Raw genomic sequence first — 6,341 nt, 5'->3', positions numbered from 1 at the left:
AAAAGAGCTACACAGAAAATAATTTTTCTCATATAAGGTTCATCAGCATGTCAACAATGTGTAACAGGCTATCATGCTGAACAGTTAATGCTATCTTGTTGAACTAATAGATAACCCACATAATTTATTTCATCAGTGAACAAAAAGTGATCCTTACCCCAAAAATTGGGTTTATCCATAGCCCTCTTTAACAAAGACTTTCCTCAATCAAGGTAACTCCCATTCACGCTTTTTTCCAATGATTCAACACTCCATCTCTTCTTCCACATCACACCCATCTTCTGTTAATCACAATCTCAAACTTTTTCATTCATCAATTAACACTGATTTTGGGAGCATAACTGAAAATGGAACCTGCAATCTAGTCAACACTCTAAAAGCCGGTAAGACAGTTTTACCTGTTTCTTTCTCTACTCTTATCTAATTTTTCTATTTTGTTTCATGGAAATTAAATTTCATTTTTCTTCTATCAATATTTTGGGAATTTAAGTTATGGAACCTTGTCTCAGAGATCCTACTTCAAAATACTAAATCCGATCCTAATGACTTTGGGATTAAGTTTTATTACTATATGCTTATTTAATCTTTAGTTCGCAAAACTGACATTTTTATGATAAAATAAAGTTTTGCAAAAATGACATTTTTGTGATAAAATAAAGTTTTATATATAATTACCAAGCAATTACATAGCTACTAGCTTTCTACACAGCAGTCTAACGAAATTCAAATTTTCGCGATGGCACTACCATCGTTAGTGTAGGCGACTGACAGGTACAAATCAGCAAAGAGGATCAATTCGTTTGAAGCCTAATGTCCACTGAGGGGAGGAGGGTGGGCTCCGATTATGTAGTTGCTTGGTAAGTATATATAAAACTATTTTATCATAAAAATGTCATTTTTATATAAGTGACTTATCAAGCAATAACACAGCTGATTCCAGATTGAGAGGACGTGGGAATCATGGACAAGCTCTAATTCAAAACATTAGTAAAGATAATGACTTTGAACTAGGAAGGTTGCTAGAATTGGAACAATGCTTTTCTACCTTAACTGGTAAGAGAACTGCTTCGGTCGGGTGCTGCCTCTGGTCAGCGTTCATCTTAACCTGTAGAGGGTGCGGCAGTAAGGCCAAGAGTCGCCCCTACTTTAGAGGGTACTTTGCATCCATGGAAGTTCACCAAAGGCTGGCAAAGACAATAACAGTGCCCTTGCCCTAGGCATGGACCAAAATAAAAACACAAACACCGTCACCTACAACCAAAATTAAAAATCGCCACCCCAACCATTAAAAACCGGAGGGTACTCCTGGTACACTGTACCCCCAGGCTTCCCTAAAACTCAACGACCTTGCAACAAGGTGAGGAGACAGTAGAGAGCCAGAGAGCCCCCTATGCTTCCTTTCCCAACACCATGCCAGCCACAGATAAAGGACCCAATGTAGAACCATTATCAAACACAGTTTCCACATCTTTAAGATAATGAGAAGCAAACACCGATCTACACTTTGTAAACGTTGATTGTAGAATGTTCTCAAGCGAGATGTTGAAAAGCCAGAGACACTGCGACAGCCCGAACTTCATGAGGTTTAACCTTAAGGGAATGCGCCTCCGTAATCAAACTTCTAAGGAAGAAAGAAAGGGCATTCTTCAGCATAGGTCGTGAAGGGTTCTTCATTAAGCACCAGAGCCCGTCTAAGGGTCCTCTGGTCTTTTCTGTCCTCTGAAGATAGTACTTCAAAGCTCTCACAGGACAAAGAAGTCTCTCATCTTCCTCTAAAGTAAGTATATCTTAGTTTAACCAGACCACTGAGCTGATTAACAGCTCTCCTAGGGCTGGCCCGAAGGATTAGATTTATTTTTACGTCGCTAAGAACCAATTGGTTACCTAGCAATGGGACCTACAGCTTATTGTGGAATCTGAACCACATTATAGCAAGAAATTAATTTCTATCACCAGAAACAAATTCCTCTTGTTCTTCACTGGCCGGTCGGAGATTCGAACTCGCAACCAACAGAGTGGTAGCAGAGAACGTAACTCGCTCATCCAGCGAGGAACTCTTCTTCCTCTAAACCAAGTATGTCTGTTAACGAATGAGGCCATGGCTTAGAGATGTCTTCATTTTTGGCAAAGAAACCAAGCGAAAGAAAACATACTGCATTTTCATTTGAAAACCCTACTCTCCTGTTGAAGTTTGGAGTTTGCTAAAGCGTTTGGCAGTCACCAACGCCACGAGAAAGAGTCTTCCCAGTAAGATTCTTGAAAGAGGTAGAGCTGAGGGGTTCAAAAGTTGCGCTTGTAAGCCACTTCAGAACAACGTCCAAATTCCAAGAGACAAAACCATGCTTTTCTAATTTGGAGGTTTTGAAGGATCTGATGAGGTCACTGAAGCTATAGGAACCAATGCTTGTTCGGCAATTTGCAGCTAATAAGTAAGCGGTTCCGTTGAAAGTTAGAATGTTGTTCGAAACCCTTGAAATCTGGGACAATGGAGGAAAAAGTTATGCTGTATCATCCTCCAATTCTTCAAGCCTTGTAAGAATGCATCTTTTGCTACTGCTTGACTGCCCAGGTTCAGAGGCTCATACACCGGAAGTTGGTGGTTCTCGCATGTGACAAATAGGTCCACTTCTGGATGTGGAAGCATACTGGCAATTAATTGAAAGGATTGATCGTCTAACATCCACTCAGTCAAGGCTGCTGTATCCCTTGATAGAGAGTCTGCTACTAAATTGAGAGACCTGTGAGTTGAACTGCAGACAAGTGCCAATTCTTTGCTTGCACCATCCAAAGGATGGATAGTATTACTGCACTGAGAGGGGATGAACATAAGCCTGACCTCTTGGTGCAGGACATTGCAGTTCTGCTGTCTAGGACCAAAAAAATGTGTCTCTCTTCTGAAGGTTTCAGTTTTCTGAGAGACAGGAAGACAGCCATCAGCTCCAGAAAGTTGATATGACACTTCTTCAGAGCAGGTGACCACCTCCCTGTTACCTGACGATCTTCCCAATGGCCTCCCCAACCTGTCAAAGAGGCATCCGTGTGTATTATCACTTGTACAGAGGAGTCAGGGTGACCTGTTTTGCTAGAGACCCTTTCCAGGTCCACAGCCAGAGTATCCACCCTGCTTTGCATACCTGAGATACTGGAAGAGCTTAAGTTATCTATAGAGATATGGGTGCTGGATATCACTTGAGACAAGCACCAAGATCAATAAACATAACCACGAACTGAGAGTGGAGGTCCTTCTAGACTTAAGGACTAATTCCTTCGCTGCTCTTGAAAAGCCTCTAGCTCGTAAGAGATGGTTGACAGCCTCCATGCTGTCAGATGAAGCATGTGTAGGTTTAGATGAAGTCTTCTCAAATGAGACTGTTGAAGATCTTTCAAGAATATCAGAAGGTGAGGAACATTTACTGCAAGGAGAGGTAGCTTGGGAAACCATTCCCTTTAGGGCCACCAAAGAGCTACCAACTTTCTCCAAAACTGCAAATGGAGGAAAAGTTTTAAGGTCTACATTCAACCACTCTTGAAGAAAAGCATCAGATGCCCATGCCTGAGGATCCTGGCATGGAGAGCAGTAAACTGGGAGTTTTGTATTTTGAGTAGTCGCAAACAGATCAATATTTCAGGCTCCTGAAGGTTCCACTTCTGACTGATTATAGTTTAAGACGTTCACAATTCATCAGTCTTTACCTTCAAACAACTCTACCTCACAAATATTACTTTCACTAGATGCAGCCAACCATCGCTGTTCAATTCTTCAGTTTTGATTACTGTAAAGATATATCACTGCTAGGATTACAGTGAACCCCCGTATTTGCAGGGGATGCTCCCACACCCCCCCGTGAATAGGTCAAATCCGCGAATGCTTAAAACCCCTCTAAAAACACTTAGAGCTGCCCATTTTGATAGCTTAAACCAAGAAAAACCCTGTAAAAATGCTTATACCTGAGTATTTTAATAGTTTCATCACAAAAAGTGCATTTATTCATGAAAATGATATGAAAATACAGTAATTAGTGAATATTTCTCAGTGAAAATACCGCGAATGGGCGAATTTTCCGCGAATAATGGCTAGATATGTTCCACAGAGAAATCCGCGAATGCGTGAGTCCGCGAACCGTGAGAACGTAAATACAGGGGGTTTACTGTAAAGCTCATTTTCAAGCCAGTACAGTAATGGGAACTCCAGCTGTCTTGTCAGCCAACTGACAATATATGGATCCAAGAGATTTCAATATGCTAATTGTATTGAGAGCCCATTGGTAGGACCATCTCTTAGAACAGGCCAATGGTTTCCATGGGTGGGCTTGTTCTAGGGTTAGAACTCTTGGCATTTTGTTCGGCTTGCCCAACAAGATGATCAGCGGGACTGATTAAATTCATGTAATACTCTCAACATCATCACGGTTAGCTGGTTAGTCAAGTAGTAACCTAACAAACAGCCATTTGCAGCACCCTACGTTAGGTAAGGTAGTAGGTCTTAGGCTTGGTGAAGACCTAATATCCTGGGTTAGATTAGGTGGGGAGAGGTGCTCCATGGGGAAAAGTTCCCTCCCTGGGGGCCCAGCCAGCTACATAAGGAAATGGCCCCCTAGGTTAGGTTGGGTTTGTTAGGGGGCAGAGGTCCAGGTAAGAACCTAGCATCCTACATTAGGTCAGGCAAGGGGGGGTCCAGGGTGGACATAGGACAGAGCACCCTAGATTAGGTCATTACCTTGGAAACTGACTTTTTCTATAGTATTCTGGTTGCTTATCAAGAATTTACCATTATTTTTTGTCAGACGACTATAATTAACCTCAGAACTGATTATATTTTTGCTATCGCGCATGCGCAGTGTTATAGGGGAACTTCTGGTAAAAAGTGGAGTTTCCTTCACCAGGGGGTCCAGGGGGCAGAGCCCCCGACTAAGCAGAACGGCTTACTAGGTTAGGTTATGTAGGGTACGTTTGGTTGGTATGGTTCCTTCATAACAGATTTCCTTAGCCAATCCCTTCTTGAACATATGGCTCCCCAATGTCTCTCGTATTCACAGAACTGAAATACTGTATTTACTTGCTTGGTGTTTTTCCCAACTCAAAATCACTGCTTTTCCACCATGATTTCAAATTGTAGGATATAAGGGTGGGATCAACCATCTCTATAACTACTTCGCCAATTTGCTAACAAAATGAGTGTTCAGAAACATTCAAAGCGCAATTTAAAACACAAAAATTATATTTTCCAGGCCAAAATGCAATAATGACAAAGTGAAAGTTTACCCTTTATACACTGGGCTCTTTTTGCATCTCCTTCCTTATAATCAGGGTTGTCTCTGGAACCCCACTAACTAAATGGGACCTTTACTTTTGGACTGCTGGGCCGGCCCCTTACAGCACTAGGCCTAGGCGCAGCAATGATCGTACCCTCAGTATAGCTACTGTCATAAAACATCATACAAAAAATAACAATAAACAATCATACCTTTAACTTTTTTCATCTGGGTTAGGACTATGAGAAGCGGCGTCTGCTCTCCCATTCCCAAACTAACTTACACTTGAGTATTGCAAATTAGTGTCACTAATAGCCACTTGGGAACCGAATTCCAATAATTTTCCGCATCGGCAATGTTAAGAAACATATTTCCTTAGGCCAGTTATTTAACAACATTCATTTAAAGAAAGCCTTATAAGGAATACCATATAATGAAATCAGCCATTCAAATTATTATACTTTGAATAATGAGAAAATTAAAACTTTTTACAACACTATTAACTTTACAACTGAACTTTTATATAACAATTTCAAAACCAGAGTTCGGGCAATAGCGCAAAAGACTGTGATGATCTCCCAATTTTACATATATTCCAATTTAAAGTTCTTTAAAAACAAATGAAACGAAAAGTTTTTTGTAAAAATATGTATACAACATTTCATTACCCTCCCCAGCTTTCAGTTCATTGTAAGTGGCGACCTTCAGGACATTTACTACGATTTTTACAGCTCGTAAGTAAAGGGGTGGATCTTTAATCTAAATAGCCAAAATTATCTCAAAAGCCTATCTTTGCGGCAGCAAGACTAAAGGTTAAAGTAATTCAGTTACTAGAAAATCCAGATTAAAATCTGAAATGCAATGGGGACAAGAAAATCCACTGATCCTCGTGTATATATATATATATATATATATATATATATATATATATATATATATATATATATATATATATATATTTATATATAATGATATAAATATTACTAACGAAATGCTTTTCCCCATTTAGAATACAGCCATCCGATTTTAGGCAAATCTCTAGAATGGAATATAGAATTTAGGCGAAAGGCCAAGCGCTGTGACCCATGA

This window comes from Macrobrachium rosenbergii, chromosome 18 (genome assembly GCF_040412425.1).
Source record: "Macrobrachium rosenbergii isolate ZJJX-2024 chromosome 18, ASM4041242v1, whole genome shotgun sequence".
In the NCBI taxonomy this organism is placed as follows: domain Eukaryota; kingdom Metazoa; phylum Arthropoda; class Malacostraca; order Decapoda; family Palaemonidae; genus Macrobrachium; species Macrobrachium rosenbergii.
The sequence above is the reverse complement of the archived record's forward strand: the minus strand, read 5'-3'. Positions refer to the sequence as shown.